Source organism: Pecten maximus, chromosome 4 (assembly GCF_902652985.1).
Source record: "Pecten maximus chromosome 4, xPecMax1.1, whole genome shotgun sequence".
Taxonomy (NCBI): Eukaryota; Metazoa; Mollusca; class Bivalvia; order Pectinida; family Pectinidae; genus Pecten; species Pecten maximus.
The window spans coordinates 43,072,688-43,091,527 of NC_047018.1; the positions used below are offsets into that span (position 1 = coordinate 43,072,688).

General features: G+C 36.8%; 1 protein-coding gene across 1 annotated transcript in view; it reads left to right on the forward strand.

Annotated features, from left to right (window-relative positions):
• The first annotated feature begins 313 nt into the window (after positions 1-313).
• The window catches only part of LOC117326156 (collagen alpha-1(IX) chain-like), a 153,870-nt gene continuing 135,343 nt past the window's right edge, over positions 314-18,840 (forward strand). Inside the window, exon 1 of the mRNA XM_033882791.1 lies at positions 314-544. The gene's annotated coding sequence lies outside the window, so the exon portion shown is untranslated. The remainder of the gene's footprint in view (positions 545-18,840) is intronic.

The window sequence follows — 18,840 nt, forward strand, 5'->3', positions numbered from 1 at the left end:
TGATATCCCCGAAAACGATAAAACCAGATGTTTAAATTTTCGTCATTATGCATTTTCTCCATAAAACATGAATAAGACGTTAAACAACGGCGACCAAAAATTACATAAGAATTACTCAAAAGCTCTAGTTACGCCTATCACCTAATTATATAATAATTAATAATTTACCGACTCCTTGTAAAAATCCGCCAGGCTGCCACGAGCTAGGTATCAGCCGATTGAGAGCCGAGATTTTTTTCTCGTTCTGTATGTATGAAATGTCTGAGGGATAACGAAACCGCCACAGTTATAATGTATCGGCTAGGACGTCGGAGGGAAACATGTGTAGTCGTGTGATAGTTGATATCCCTCTCTCCGGTCTCCTCCCAAACTCCCCGTGGTAGGCCTAATGGAGTTTATACCGATCGTGGATTAACTAATTTTAGTGTCCGACTGATTTTACCGTGGATTATCTTGAAGTTTCAGGAAAATTCTGTTTGTGATTTTTTTTTTCTGTTTTTGGGAGTTATAATGGTTTTTATCCTTCAGGCTGTCTTTGGAACTGGTAAGTAAAACATACATATAGTAAGATTTGTGTATTTCTATTCCTTCATTTTGTGTTTCGTTTTTTTTGTTTTTCTCACAGAATGTCGGCTATCAATGTGTTTTTTAGCTCGGTAACTTTCAGCAAACTTGATAAGATTTCTAAATGCATTCAATTTGTATTCAAAAACTTAAACAATGATACTTTTCAATTTCTGTCAATAACATCATATTAATATAAGATTTCTGACCATGCTTTTGAAATACAGTAAAGCAAATTGTTTTAGCATGTTAAAACTCGCGGGTGTTAAGTTTCCAAACGATTGGGTGAAATATCATTATGGTTTACATGATTACAAAGCGTCCATAGTTTTGCTTGTGTATCCGTCAAGAATATGTCATGTTTAATTACGGAAAACAAGAAACAGGGGTAAACAGTTTGTTATTTCGTTTAACCCTGAACACCAAACACGTGTGCTGAAATACACTTTGTATACATTTCTCTCCTTGGTATTACATCTCAACTGTCAATGTTCTTCATGTTGTAGATTTCAAATACAATTGTATCGTCCGAATATATTTCGCCTCGTCAGACACGCGCCGCGGTGTCTATTGCACACGTACTACAAAAAGACTAAGAATTCTATATTTTCAATTTCAGATTTTATCAGTGGTTTTTTATTTTTATTTTTTTTCACTGTTTAACGGTTTTCCCGAACTTCACATAAAAATCGTGTGTTATTGTTATTTCATACCAAGGTCAACCAATGTTGCGTCTAGTATATACACATCGGTCACGGGAACTACTGTTATTTGAAAGCCACCGACTTATTTTGAATCATTCCGACACTTCGCTACACAATATAGAAATGCATTTTTCGCTGTCAAACTTATCGCAATAAGATCAATTTCAAATTTGACTGAATTTTGCGTTGTAAGCTCATGTAATACACATCTTATAATGTTAAATTTCAGCGTTCAGTGGCAAATACTATAATATTCGACTGCCATACTAAAAAAACCTCAACATCTTTGTAGAATCATATTTAAAACCTGTGCCATCAAATTGTCTGTGTTTTTGTCGCGAGTTTTCTGATCCTCTCTATATAACACACGTGGTACTTGTTTGTACAGTATCTGTCAGAGACCTACTTTTAATAATGTTCTACTAAAAAATATCCTGCTATATCATGGCTTGTGGGTTTCTTTTATCATCCAAAGATATGTCTATATTTAAAAAAAAAATCAGTCAGTGTGTTTTGCGGTTTTGGTAAATGCTGTCCTCTACGGCTTGCGCCTACCGCTGGAGACCGTGCATTCCAGGGGCACGTTGTAAGCCCTATAAACTATATAATAATGACAGGGCCGTACCGTTACCGCCTTCCTGTCTGCTCACAGTCATGCTAATATGCCTCGCGTGCACTTTTCACACTAGCAACTCGATGTCTCTAAAACAAAAAATCCTGAATCTACGAATCTGTAATCGTTACCGCAGTTCATAGCTCTTCAAAGAAAGGCTAGTCTGTACTAGTCGCCATTGAAGAATTATCGTAAACACACTAATTGGGCAAACGACAAACTTGTATTTGTATAGACTTAAATATAATATATGATGCGATCTTCCTCAGTTCCCATTGGCCAAATCATGTTCACAGGGAGGTTAATACTTTGAAATATTTACCTAATGTCTTTATTTTTAGAAACACCGAGTTAATATTGTGTTCGTGACGTCCTAACCCTTGTGACGCCACGATGCCACAATATAAATTTCCTGTAATCATGATAAGTATAATGCACTTCCGCCATTTTTCAAACGAGTAACATATCCAATACACAACTTCAGGAGGTCAATATTTTATATTCTACCAGGTTAGCACATATGTATAACACGATATTAACCGACTTAAAGATCCACAATTGATAAATATGCGCTGTGGCGTCGATTTCACGGATACACTCCACTGCGAAACTCGTTAGAAAATATAAAGACATATATAAAGTATTCAGCTAATTTATAAAACACTGAAAACTAATACATTATATGAGTATGGTATTATTTCGTACATAATGTAGATCTCTCCAGATAACGACCGCTCACGTCTTCGATTTTTTATCCAGCAGTAAAATCAAAGGGGATAACGCAACTTCCATGCTATGAATTTGTCTCAGCCATTTCCCGACGTCCTGTCGGGATTTCCACACCCAGCGTCCCTGACAGTCCCTAGAAGGACGAAACTCTTGTGTGAATTGTGAACAATCCCTATACAAGGTTGAATATATTCTGACTCTATGGCGAACACCACTGTGGAAACTCCATCCTCCCGATAGGAAACACATTTAAGATTGACCTAGACTCCACACTGTGTACTAATAAATAAATAAAAAAAAATATTCCCAAGACATGAGTTATTTCCAGAAGCGATATCTTTAGCTTCCACGTTATTCAAGTTTTCATATTTCGTGAAGATGTAAAGCTGGCTTGTTTAGGCTACTGAGCACAAGAGTACAAATCCGATGGTTTCTCTGCGTTAAATGAACCGGAACAATGCCAATATTCTCAGCAACCAGGGTCATATACTTACCGGGAAAAGAAGCATATGTCATGTTGAATTATTGTTTATCTACATTTTATGAGTGGACGTCATGTTTACTCCGGTACGATTTGCTTATGGTCCCTTCACTCTACTTTAGACATTTTGGCAGGTAGATGTTACAGCATTAAAGCTATCTTTAAAGTATCGTCAAATTCGAGGTGCTGACCAATTTAATACGCTATGGCATTATAAATACAGATACATGAGTTATTGCAACAATTTCATCAACATTCCTTGAAAAATTCCTCCCCTTAAAAAATTCCATAGAAAAACATTGCAGAATTTAAGGAAATTTAATTAACTAAGATTTTCCCTTAGATTCCAATCATACTTTCACATGGAGAGATTCAAAGGAATGGATTTCCTTAAGTTAAGAAACATTGATAAAACTTGATCTGGACCCACACCGGTGTGCTAGGCCTAATTGGATCAGAGGAAACTCGGGTAAGCCATTTGGCAGGAAGTATTCTCTGTAACCATTTCTGTTAATATTGTTGTAAATCCCTTTGTGGATATGTTGATATTAGATTTCAGAAACCTTTGATTCATTCAAAAATGTTATATACATTTGTAAAAAGGTTATCCATCTTCGAAATATTTTCAATTGTATTGTTTTTTGTTTGTTTGTTTTTGTTTGTTTTGCTTTTGTTGTTTTCCTTTACTCAAGACAGTGACTATGAACTCCGTATTTCGATTATCTTAAAAGAACACTCTGTTCTTATCAAATCATCTTCAAGATTCGAAAAATATCCTTTGAGTCATCTAGAAATTATTAAATATCCTTTCATTTGTCTGTATCAGCACGTGCGCGGTGCACTATTGATACAGTTTGGCTACCGACATGTTTAGCTTGAGTGTTTACATTAGTCTAAGGCCTACTGACACCCGAATGTAATGGCAAAGTCCGTCAGGCACGACTCTTGTATTAGGATGGATGGGGTCATGCGCGGGAGGTGACGCGTATAATGGCACCTCGTAAGCATTTCTAACGTCGGGCGTCAAACGGAATGGCAGGTTATTGCTAAATGTCACTCCGATTATCAGATTACGTACGAATTGTTTTTGTTTTAGCGTTCGAATATGTATGTAGATAACTATTTATACACACTAGGCAAAACTGAAATCTACATAATAATACAGTGTTTGGAAGTTATGGGCTATAACACAAAAAAATGAAAAACGCAGAACCACAAAAATGTCAAACAAGGCCGGACTATACATGGTCACGCTGATGTCAAACTTGATCTCACAGGGTTACAAAAATGTCAAACAAGGTCATAATAGGTCAAAAAATGTCAAATGCGATCATGCATAAACAGGGTCAATAGAGGCCAAACAGTATCAAATTAGGTCAGATGGTTCAAACTGGCAAATACATGGTCACACAAACGTCAACTGTTATCATACAAGGTCACACAAAGGTTAAATAGGATCATACAAGGTCACACAGTTCAAATAGGATCATACAAGGTCACACAAAGGTCAAATGAGATCATACAAGGTCATACAAAGGTAAAATAGGACCATATAAGGTCACAAAAAGGTCAAATGAGATCATACAAGGTCACACAAAGGTCAAATGTGATCATACAAGGTCACACAAAGGAAAAATAGGATCATACAAGGTCATACGAAGGTCAAATGATATCATACAAGGTCACACAAAGGTCAAAAAGGACCATACCAGGTCACACAAAGGTCAAATAGGATCACACAAGGTCACAAAAATGTCAAATAAGATCATACAAGGTCACACAAAGGTCAAATAGGATCGTACAAGGTCACAAAAGATCAAATAAGGTCATACGAGGCTATTAAAGGGTCAAATCAAGTCAACGTAATAGTTCGCATTACGTTTATTAATCACTGACCATTGCCTACTTCATTTGAAATGTTCAGACAAGGTAAACCATTGTCTTGCCACGGCAAAGCAGCCCATCCAAGGTAATGCAAAATGACGGGAGAAAACCTTAGAGTTCCGTTACCGAAGTCTCTTTACTTTGAGTTAAGGGGATGAAGTAAAACACATTTCCCATTTTCTTACTTGTTTAAAGACTTGGCAGCATGATAAATTGATACAGGTTTTCTAAAATTTATCACTATGTCAATATCATTTTGTCTGATTCCTTTGCATACATTTACCTATATTCCAAAGTAATCAATTTACTATTACAAGACGTATCGATAATTACACAAGGCTTCATCTGCTACTTCTGAAATAGATAGATAGTGTTGTTCACTTTTTCAGGAAGCCGTGCCCGATAATGTTTTTTTTTTTTTACATATATACTGTCTTGCCTATCTGATAGCAACATCTGCTATCTTGCACGCGCTGTAGAACGCGTATGCACGTGAATGACAGATGAGCGCCATTGTAGATAGTTTAGATGGTTTTTATTGCATTTAAGTGATTTTATAAGTCATTCACGTTATTCTATACTAGGTTTTATACTGGGATAACTACCTAGGCATTTAATGATATATTTACTAGGTTATTTACCGGGTTATATCTGGGGTTATTCGCTGCATTAATAACTTGGGGGTGGGGGTGGGGTGGTGGTGGAGTCAATATGACAATATTTAAAGGGAAGGTCAAATAGAGAAATCCCGATAACCCGGTGTGTAAGTCTTGGTCCCTCTGAATTTCATGAACTAAATGCACTTAACATTTGTGGTCTAAAAATAGCTACTATGGAAACATTATAAACACGTGCTGACGAAGCCATCTTCTTTGGCATTTGGAAACATGTCTGTCCATTACATGTCCAGTGACAATATCGGGCCGGGAGACTGATTATCTCTCGGCAGTACCAGTATCTACAACGGCAGCCAATGATATATGTACACAGTACATGTCTCAATTATCACATCTTGGCATGGTGCATGGCTAATTGTTCCACGTTGAAAGATTAGCGTTTGCGATTCACATCATCTGTGTTTTTAAAGGTTTGATGACGTGTCGGAAGAATGTTAATGATATATGTAAGGTTAGTTATGTTTTTGTACGTAGTCTAAATACTAACTATGTGGGGGAAAAAGTCAAAAGATAAACTTGCTGAGAGACGCATTAAGATCTTAGGACGTTTCCTGCGAGTTCTTGTGGCAAAATGTCATCCAAGCCATTTAATTCACTACGGAAATATGCTTAAAGTTTTGATAAATGTATCTCTGTTCCGCATTTACTGAAAGTATGCACGCAACCTTAAGATTTATAAGCCAGTGGGTATACAGGTTGCATGCTACTTTAGCATGTCGTCATTTCAAATTAACGTAATTCATTACAGGAGGCTTTTTATCAGGAAGAGCACTGCCAAATCGGTTTTACAAGTGTACATGAAGTTGGAAAACGCTGAGTGATTTTTCATCTAAAACTGATTATTGCCTATTACTCATACGACGTATGAAAAAAATTAGTTCCTTTTGATCTAAGAGTGATTTAGTTATGATTTAAACGTAATGTGAAAACATAAAACAGGAAAGTGTTTCAGTGATCATCAAACAGCGATTAAATCAACTGTCTGAGCGTTTTAATGACATTTGCTGTGGGGGTAACTCTTTCATGTCATTCTAACAGATTCAGCTTATTTCAAAGACAGGGACTGTGGTGTCGTAGTTGTGTCCTTGGGCAAGACACTTTACCCTTATTGATCTGGATGACATGCGACGGGCCTTCGTAAAGTATTTAGTGAGGTAGTCACCAACTACTACAAGGAGACCCCGCCTCAAAATGGCATTGACTGTTCTTGGGGCGATAAACCTAGCAAACAAACAAGCAAGCAAACAAACAAATTTAAAGACGATGCCTAATTCAATAGGATGAACTTAAAGGCTGCTTTCTAGCGCTAGATCATTGAACTGTCGCGGGGACATGATATCCTCCCAGACATATTGGCATCAGTTATATATTTCTGTATCCATCTCCTCCAGTGCTGAGAGTCAAACAGGAAGTTGCAAGTACCATTTCTGATGATATCAGCATATCAGCTTGGGGACAGAATACATACAATTAGGTAACCTTGAAGGATATACGCACAACTCCGCTCAGCTCAGCTTACAGATAAGTAAGGCAATGTCAAGGGAGACATTGGGGAGTAGAACATTAGTTCTAACGAAGTCATATATATATCATCTCAAATTTACTTCCCTTTTACCTATCATCTAATTTGAACAGCACATGCAATATTCAAGGCCTACCAGCAGGGGGTATTCCTTTGTTATGTCTGAAGCACACTTGGCATGTTGTGCATAATGTGCATTGTACGAATCACGCCACTTTTGTCAAACACCAATGACACCATTACATAAAAAGCACAAATGCATGAAATTTGGATGATTGCCGACCTTAGTTTTTGTTTGCATGATCGTGTTAAGAGAAACCTTGAAGAAATTTTATTTTCGTGTGACCGCTTTCGAAATGCGGTAGTTTGGTTTCCAGTTCTGGTTTTTGCATTTACATAAGGTAGACTTGAATTACTTCTGACTACAGATGCTGGCTTTGATATGACACTCATAAGTAAAGTAGTATACATTTAGATGCAGTAGCACTTAACAAGGTATATGACTAAGCAAAATGTTTCTCCTAACTATTGGCGATATCTGCAAATATTTGTCCTAGAAAACCGAGGTCGGTCAAGGATACAAACAGCTTAAGTATATGTCTACTGCCGTGTTGTTAGTGATTTATATCGCAAAAACTTTGAGACGAAATGGTCTGGTTTTATAGGATGTTTATGCAGGTACATTTTCTCTTCAAGTTGTAACTAATTTATAGTGGGGAAAAAAATCCACGATTAACTTTTTTTAGAATAGTTATGGCGTAAACATAAGTTTTGTATGAAGACGAATCCCCTGCTCCTGGCATTTACAGTCCAACACTTGCAATAAAAGATGGTTTATATAAATCCACCGAGGCTCAAAGAGCGTGTATCTGTGCCCTTCCCATACTGAGTACTAAGTCTGCTAATCAATGCTATTCAGCGAATGGCCTACTATCGCATCACCGTGTCCCAACTTGAGAGTGCGAGATCACTGGGATGTTTTACTAGTTTTACTTGACTTGTGTCGTCAAGGAAACTGAAGACGCTTACCCTGCCAGAACACATGGTTTTACATTTCTTGAATCCTCCTCGGTTTCCGTATACATCTATAATTGTTCATATTCTACTTTCGTTTCCTGAACTCATGGATTTATGATCACTATTTTGTTTATAATGAAGGTTACCGGATTACACTTGTGGTAAATTCTGCTATAATGTACATAATAACGAATTCAACTCTTTCAAATGTAGCTAAACATAATTTTTTGACTTAAAGAAAATTTACTCAACAATTGTTGAAAGTTTAGTGTATGAATAACTTCAAAACTTAATCTCTATGATACAGAATATAATCCAGGAACCAAGGTATACGCCAAGGAGAATTCTTAGAGCAACTGGTATTTGCTTTGAAAAAACAAACATGCACTCTAACCATTACATTATCTCGTTATCTACAGAATGTACTTGCAACCGTCTATTGTGTGAATAATGCATATACATGAAATATAGCTGATAGACCTGGGAGAGTGGGTTAGGTCTTAGCTAGATTCGCGAGTATTATGATAGCTTAATTCTCACCGCCTGTTGTTGTGTAAACATTAAATGCAAGTCTATGGAGGGGGTTTAAGGATTAAGTCGGGGATTGCATTATATTTGAAGAAAAATTCGAGATATTGCTGATTATCTTGTTTAACACTGGGGTCGAGATACCAGGTGATAGTACAATCTCCAAAACCGTTTCTAATACTACATGCATGGTGCAGTACTTTGGGCTAATTGTACTGTAAAAGGACAAACAAGAGCCATATGGATTTAGTAATAGGTACACAATTTGATGAATAATGAAATAAACTTCAATACACAGCTGTTTCGTCAGTTGTCAGGGATCCTAGGATGTAGGATGCAAAACTGTTGAAATCCAGATGGAAAGTCAGTAAACTGGCAATGGAGATAGGAATATGTCAAACTATAGATGGGAAGGCAATTTAAGATTGCCAGTAACAAGCATTTTCATTGGCTTACAATACGTAATATAAAGAATGACATTGCCGTTTTGTAACGTCGCATTTGATTGGTTATTTAATAAAGCGGTATTATAATTTGTTTAACGGTTTTTTTACAGGTATTGAGTATCTTAGATTGAATTACATGTAAAAAGATTAATTTGAATATATTTTAAGCTATGGTGTCTATGGTGGCATATTTCTGCCATGTCGTGTAACCGTTACGCGACCTAAAATAACACGATGGCAGAAAAATGCCACCAACCAGAGGGTACTCTCATCATAAAATCCGAGGATATAATTTGCCTACTGTATCTCACTGCATGTCGTAAGAAGCTCATTATGCCCCCCGCCCCCCCCCCCCCCCCCCCCCCCCCCCCCCCCCCCCCCCCCCCACACACACACCCGGGGCAGGGTCGGGGTGGTACCCTATGTCCTTTGATCAAGTGACATTAGAGAACCCCAGAATAAGGCCCGCTGTATCCCATTGCTTGTTGGTGGTTACGGCGACTAAAAGTTGGCCCCCTGAAGAATCAGGGATTTTTTCTACTATCTAGGGGATATTGAAGAGACTGTAATATTTATTGTGCCCCAATGGCAACACTTGGGATCTGAAATCGTGACTTTCTTGCCTCACTACGCTGTGCTTTGTTTTCTTATTATAGGTATTTCTTTGATAACTGTCCTCACGTTAACCCCCCCCCCCCCCCCCCCCCCCCCGCAAAAAAAAAAAAAACCCACACCAAACAAACAAAAGAAAAAACAAAAACTTCTCATCATAAACCACTCTGTAACATAAAACGATGTATCAAAATTAGCATTAACTATTGAAGGAACCACTTTGATCGATATATCTTTGTTTTCAATCAAACTCATACATACATTAATCAAACATTCAATTTACAATTACAAAGAATGAAACACATGTCTACATTAAGCATGTTTCCAGTATCACGGGTTATCTGGGAGTGTTTTTTTAAAAACTTGTAATTCATTGGGATGGCTACACGCTTCTTGTTACCTCCCATCGGTGCCTTTAGTGCATTATCTATCTAAGTGTACATTCCTCCTTAAATGTTTGTTTTGTTTTAAGAGGATTAACGTCCTCACAACAGACAGTGTCATAAGAGGACAGGTGTCAAGGGGACACCTTGAGTAAGAAAACAAAACACAGAAAGGTAGATTCGTGAATAAACAAAGGAAATATTTAAGATCATTAATCCATTTAAAAACCCCGTTCAAGAATAACTCGTTTGTTTTTGCAATAGGGGTAGAAGTTTTATCTTATTATGGCCATTGTCCCCTTAAACAAAGGTTACGGAAGAAAATCCCTAAGGCTTCAGGGAGCCCACTTTTAGTCGACTCTTTCAACAGGCATTGTGTTACAGCAGACATTTTTTTACCCGTTCCTGCACGTGTTCCTTCTTAAATTAACATATATCTAACATAAGACATTAATATGGTAGATAGACCATATATGCGATATAATTCCATATTGAATATGTCATGCCATATAGTTTTGAAAAAAAAAAATCCCTATGATTCAATGGGTTCTCCTCGTTAAACGAACGAAAGGAAAGTGACGCGTGATTTAACACAAATGATGATTTATGATTTAAAAGTTATGGTATCTTATAAATGAGGTATTTTAATAACCCGTGACTATTCTACGAGATCACTATCTTGTTTTATGTAATGATTTAATGATTTGAGATATTCTGACAGGTTAACAAACAACAGTACTGTCATCAGTACAAAGCCCGCCTCGCTATGTTCATTACTATACCTCACACTAGCATTGTGGGATGAGTTCGACAACTAGATTCTTTATTGCAATATACAGATTTTTTTAACAAAACAAATCGCAACTATTTAAAGGTAAAATAATTATAGTTTAGATAGGATTTTACATTATAGTGATTAAGCATTAAAATAATCATTATTATGAAACATGTTCGACTCCGGTAAATAATATTTAACCCCTACAGCAACCCTCAAACCACATATTAGAACCCTAGTACAAATATAAAGGAGTTTACTTATGCCTTTCAATACTTGCGTCCAAAATGTTAATACTTGCGTTCAAAATCTTAACATTTAGAAACCAATGCTGACGCCAGGGTGACAGCATAAGCTATCCTCTCTTCCAGAAGTCACCTTAAAGTGGCTAAAATATCTGATATATAGGATTTATGGAAAATCTGAATGTTTGATTATTTTCGGAAAGTATTCAAACAAATGAAAGATGTAGTTGGATATTTTATTTTTCGGATATATTGAATTCATTTCGAATTTCGTGTAAGATATCAAATTCATTTGTATGTATTTTGTACAAACTGGCCCCGCTTTCACCAACGTTTCTTAATTTTAGAAAATTCCTTAGGAAAGTATTACAGAATTTAAGTAAAAAACTTAATTTAGGAACCTTCTTTATGATCTATAATTCTTTCCTATGGAAACTTTTAAGATGAGGATTTTACTTAAGTTAAGGAATATTGATGAAAGTGGCCCCTGATATGATTGAAGCTCAATATCGCACAAATGTCCACCTGTTCGTCCATTAGCATCGTTCATTATTAGAATCATAAGTAAACATATTTTTAACATCAAATGCGTTCATACATACCATGAAATGTTGGTGTTTTTTAATTCTTAATTCTAAGATGATGTTTGACACATAGCCCCGTTGGTGAATCTCACCCCGTTTGAGGTTAAAGGTCATTTTTTTTTATTTCGAAAACGATTAAATACACACGGTTTTCATAATGAAATCATACCAAATTGTCATACAATCTAGGTAGGCTACAAAGTGGAAAGATATATAATGTACTATTTCCGTTTTATAGCACCCTGTTGACCTATTTTTTTTTCATATCAGATAACGAAATAATAATCTGTTCTGCTCCTGACTTGTCAAACCTTGTACTTTTATAGACGTAAATCATATTTTATTATCAATCCTATACCTTTATTTCCAGGCCGGTCGCCATATTCTTTAACCATCTGCCAAAGAACATATTGCGCCCTCTTGCGGCGTCGAGAGTTTTGTTAAGAGTCTGTTCAGGAGTAGTAATATCTTGTGGCATTACACTCATGAAGCACCGAGCTACTGCAATTTAGACAATCATAAACTCGGCAATTAGAACATTGTTGTTATGTGTTCGTCATGTCCATCACTGGAGGTGTCGGTCTACCAAGAACATAAAACAACGAGCTATCACTTCAGTTTCACTCGACATTGTAGTGGTTAGTGATTGTGACATAGTTGGTATATACATTAGATCGTTTTCACATGTATCTGACGCATCTGTATGTTGATGTATACACGTGTGTCATACCAATAACAACATATATGTATTACTGTGACGTCACAATAATAAAAATATATTTGGAATTTTCAAATGACAATAAAATATGAATTGCTGGCATTTTACACATTTTACACGGTTTATAGCCCAAAGAAATGTAACATGGGTATCCCTGTCTCCTTTCATCTTCGAGAAGCTTTTAACCACACACGTTTAAGAAATCGCTAGGTAGGCGTTTATTTTAGTTGTTATGATTCAATTATCTGTATCCTATTATAGAAAGATGCGTGAGGAATATTTAATGATATACACAGAACACTTGATTGTATAAATATTTGTGAAGCGAAATTAATTAATGATCCCCGACAAAATTATGTATACAATGTTTAATAGCTTCCTTCCTCAATATTGAATATGTCTTAATGCATGTATTTAACAGTAATGTGTGCATTTGTAATAAACATTCCGCGTAGGCGGAAATTCCTGAATTTTTTATAAAGGTTTTTTTTACCAGGACATACATTAGTGTACGGAATTTGTTTTGGTCTCCTAATATTTCATTAAAATAAACATCGAAACATTGACCAATGTATAAGATTGATTCAAATCACAATGTTTCATATTTTATTTATCTATTAATCTTATTATTTTCTGCCCTGTAGGTAGGGCGTAAGAATTGTACCTGCTGCCCCCATTGCATGATCGTAAGAGGCGACTAAACTTGGGATCTTATCTTTTCTATTCTTTCTGAACAACTTTCTTCTTCCTAATGTCTCCCTTGACAATGCCTCACTTTTGGCCTTTTGTTGAGCGTTCGCCCCTGTGAGGAAGGCTTTGGGTTCTGTCCCCTTGCCGAGACATACCAGAGTCTTTAAAAATGGTAGTTGCTACTCCTGCTTAGCGCTCAGTATATTTGGAGTGGGACGACTGGTTGGCCCGTTGTCAGTATAATGTGACCGGTGGGGTGTGATGCTGGGTGTCTTCGGTAATATACTTCAGTGAGATAGCACAATAAATCGGCAAAAGTTCCGGCCTATCACAAGGAGACTTAACACGAACATACCACAGCCTCCCAAAACACACATACGCACTCACCACACGCATGCATGTCGCACGCACGGGAGGCCGTCCTTAAGTGACCTAAGCTGTTAATAGGACGTTTAACAAAATAAACCAAACCAAATCTTATTATTTATTTATTTTCCTGATAAAGATCACGAGCATAAACCGAATATTCTACACCAAAATGTGTCCGAATTATTGAGGCCTTACGAGAATCGAATTCAAACCATCGTTGCAGATGATTGGGGCCTTACGAGAATCCAATCCAATCCATCGTTGCAGATGATTGGGGCCTTACGAGAATCCAATCCAAACCGTCGTTGCAGATGATTGGGGCCCTACGAGAATCCAATACAAACCGTCGTTGCAGATGATTTGGGCCTTACGAGAATCCAATCCAAACCACCGTTGCAGATGTAAACCATAACACTGATATTGTTTGATTGAAGCCATTTTGATATCATTTGAAAACGCGTATACCAATTTTCATTTTTTTTTCGTATTCAATTCGTGTACGTGTCCCTGCTGGGTTCATTGTCAAATCAACAAAAACATGGTTGGCATCGTCAACGATACAGAAGAGTCTTACCCTTTTGGAACACCTGGTTTTATTCTCAAAGTGGGTGATTTCTGTGTAAAATGTTCCTATATAAAGTGCCTCAAACGAAGCCGAACACAGTGGCAACACTTTTGAAAAACTTGTTTGTCATGGTAACGAAATGGACGCCCCTGATTGGAAGGTAAATTTAAGTGTTGACCGATTACCATTTAGGGTTAAGACTTACCAAGCGTCATTACAGCTTCTATAAATGTGATTAGCGACTTTGGAACAGCTTGGATGACTTTTATAATGGCCGTTGCAATTACAAATGTACTAGTTTATATGTTGGCTTCGCTTCAACGACTGCTAGTTTTCCTGTGTTATTTACCCGTGGGTTTCTCCGCTTGTTTGTCTATTTACTCGGTGCAAAACGTCATGGGGTATCTATGCACAATTCGAAGCTTTTTGAAAAAGTTTATTATAACGAACGGTTGCTATTATAGATATGTGGATCTCAATCGTATCCCCTCCCCGAATCTGTCTTCCCCATCCATCCCTCTACAAACCCCCCTCCCCCTACAAAAAAACAGAGCATGAATGAAGCCGACACGTGGACACGATAGAGATATAGGAAACATGACCATTGTATAAAAAAATTCCGAATGTTTATGTGATATTAATGTTTAGCTCTCCCTCCCATGGAGCTTAGGTAGCTAGCAATGTATGGAGAGCCAGTCCAGATAAAGGAATAATACACGACATAGGTTATAGACAGAAAAAGTAGTTAATTACGCGATTTCGTTTGTTATAATTTACAGATAACAGTAGTTCAACACATTTTCCCGCCGTTTTAGAATAAACAGGACCTCAAAAAATGAAGGCAGATTTGTCTCAACAATGATTCATGCCGAGGTATCTTTCGTGTTTTGTCTACTATTCTGCTTGATGTGTTTTTGAAAATGGTCATACTCAGACTCGGCATACGTGTTTTCTGTCGATACAAAATACTGCAATTATATACATGTATTTTTATGACAAAAGTTCGGCTTAGTTGTTAAAATGTTGGCATCCCGTACAGTGTAATCATACTGTAATAATTAGCATTGTAGGGAATACCTGTACTTCTATCGTACAATGTAATCAGAACTGTAAGACACTGTGAGTATATTAGTAAGTACACATAGTAAGTCGTTCATTTCACTCGTTAGTCATCTTGACCCATTGCCAAGATATGATTGATTTGTTTGTCAGAAAACCAGGCTTTATTTTAACCTTGAAGAAAATCAATAGTCCAAAACAACACCCTCTCGAAACACATGTGTCTGCTTCTGGTAAGTGTTTATAGAAAAAAATAGCACATACTGTTACTATATCAATAAGGTGTAACACTTGCAGGTCAGACAATGCAGTACGTAAGTAGGCTATTATTGGTCTACAATTATAGTTAGTATTGTTTACAGAGCTATCGACCAATCAGATTGCCCCGTTGCATACCGATCTAAGATATACAGACTACTTCTGTTCCACAGTCGATGCATCGTCGGCTATCACGACCGTTTTAGATCCATTTTCTCATCTTTATATTATTGTCACACGACAAAAGAATAACATACATTGATATTTAAGGATTCTAAGCCAAAGTATGTTTCTGAAGTTTGTGCTTTTTTGTTATTTAAGTTGGATTGAACATAAATTCAAAGTAAATCGAAGTAAATCGAATCTTACCCTCCTCTTCCGACTTTACACCTTGTTGATAAAGTAAGAGCAGTGGCTATTTTCATTCTTTCAATACCAACCAGAAGCAGACGACTGTGCTCAGAACAACAAATACTGACGATACCCTGTGCAAATTGAAACTGCTTTACGATTTGGCCTTGGAAAAGTGGATTTCGTGAAAAAAAAATGATGGGCTCCCATACTGTGTAACGGACCCATTCATACGGTGGGTTCCAAGGAATCCACGCAATTCTCTCAAACATTCGGCAGTAGCTCCAATGTGGAGGGTAGCGTAAATTCCAGGATCAGATTGACGGCTGCAGATAACAGTCGTGATAACCTAGTCGTTAAAAACTCCTTGGCCGCTGGCTGATACATCATGTTGAACACAGACTTCCGAGACGTGCCATTCTTAACGCAATTTCATTCGGAGAAGGCGATAATAAAGCTGCAATAATTCATGTCTAATTTCCTTGCTCAACCTTTAGCCTTTAACATGTACTAACGTATTGTGTTGTTCATTGAAAATATCAAATTAAAACATAAAAATATTATGTTTTTGACCTGTGTTTCGGTTTCTAAAAATAACAAATATCAAATATATCAAGTTTGTTGAATCATGGGATTATTGTGCCTCTAAACTTTAAACTTTTTGGCCCATTTTGACTTTCTGAACTTACCATATGAATTCAATAACTGTGGTCCCTAGCATCACTGTTAACTCTTTTTTGGACGAAATATCTATATATGATGTAGTTTGATGTAAAATGATATTTACATGTGCTTTTTATTTGTATACCATTTGTACAATTCTTTCACAATGCTATTTCCACTTTTGATGTGATTTATTTGAAAGTACCTAAATAAGTCGATCATTAAAAATGTCGAGACTGCCCATATACCAAAGCAATGTGCTAGCGAAGAAAAATGACAACATGTCTTCTTTTATGTTCTATTGCTTCAATTGTACTTTAAACATTCATACCAAGCGATGCCAGATTAATAGGGTTACCCCAATGAGGCATACTGCCGAAGCCACCAAGCAGGACACCCCATCCCACCCACGGACGAACCAATTGTCCCACACCCAATATGCAGAGCGTTTAGCAGAAGTAGTGAGTACAGTAGCAGTTCTATTGACTTTGGTATGTCTAAGCAAGGGGATATAACCTAAAACATTCTTTATGGCTATGGGCGCTCAACTAAACGCCAAAAGTTGAGCTGTGTCATAAGGAAGGAAAACTATGTTTAGAATGAAGAGAAATGTAAGATCACAAATTCAGTCGCTTCTTACGATCAAGTCATTGTTACGTCCTACCTGCACTGCAGGGACTTATCGACTTATCGATAATGCATTAATACAATAGTTTACTAACATCCGTTTTTGTATATATTCACATTCATAAATCATTTCTTTTCGATTATGCAATGCCTCCAAGATTATTGAGAAAGAGTACCATGATAGTATACTAAAAAAACATATTGCCCAAGAAAGACAATTCTACATAGTTATAGCATGTGGTATTCCAATTTATTGGAAGAATAATAGTCATAATGATAGAAAATGGGCATTGACGAGTAACCATTTTATTTATCCCACAACAGACTATAGGTATATTGTCACACATTTCCGCTACAGACTATATACCTATCTTAAAACATTTAGACTTTAGTCTATAGGTCTACTGTCAAACATTTCTATTACAGAGTATATGTCTACTGAAAAAACCCATTTCCGCTAAAGGCAATAGTCTATCTTCAAATCATTTGGATAGGTCTACATATCCGCTACAGTCTATATATCTACTGTCGAACATATCCGCTTTTCCTGTACAGTCAATAGAACAACTCTAAGACGTTTGTTTACACCGGGACACATTGAGATTTGATGTTGTGATAACATGTCTATTAAGCATCATTTGTACGCAACATTGATATACCTGTAAATATTTCACCTGTATATCAAATCCTTAATGACAGCATACCTGTTCAACCCGCAGATTACACACTTGGCGAAATTCCATCCGCCAGATCATCTATCGTTATAAAGACCTGTTTGCATGCGATTTTGTTTAATATGGTGACATATGAACCGCCAAATGTATTGTGTATCATGTTGTTCGGAACTCCTCTGACAGACAGAGGTTGTGCACTTTGTGGGGCGTAGTAAGCTATGTTTCCGAGATCAAATACGGATTTGATGCGGCACGAGCGAACTCGAGAGACCTAAGAGGGGTCTTACTCATAAAGCCAAGTCAGTTCCACAAGGATGTATCACGTTGTGTCTCCTTTTGTTTGCGAGTCAGAAATGATTTTTGACGCAGGTTGTATGATTTTACACTGTTTATGAAACGACCATCAATATGTAATTTTTCATAAATCAAACTATAAAAATATCATTTTGACAGGAGTAGCTTTACATGTACAGTATATATCGTAGTGAGGTAGACTTTATGTAAAACGTGTATCATACCTCATGCAGACACACTATTATTATCTTGTAACATAACCAGCCGTTCGCTGTTGATACTCATTTTACATCTCATTTAAAATGTCTGGTGGTATTTTGTAAAGAAGTTTCACTCATACATTTCTCCCTCGAGGTATTAATTATGTTTTAGGTTAAACTGCAAAAACACCTCTTCATAGAGTCACGGTTATCAGCCACTCACAGCTGGAGTGTTTGTAATGTTGTTGTGACGTAGTGATCATACATGAACCTCATCTGAGACTTCCACTTAATATAACAGAAGAGGTAAAGTACACACAACCGAATATCACTATTCAAATAAGTTAAGCAATAGTTATATTCAAGTGTATGCTGAATAAAAATAACAAGACTCCATCATACAGCTGTTTCGTTATTGTATGACTCGTCAGTTAAGAAACCAAATCTTGGAAAACCGGAATTAAAGCTGATATTCGTTGATCATATACGTGTATATATCATAATCTGGTAACGCTAATGAAAAAAATTCAGACTTGACATGCTGCGTCATTACGTCATTAAGTTATCTTAATGGTTAATTATACCTCTCTCCTTCCCTATGTCTTTCT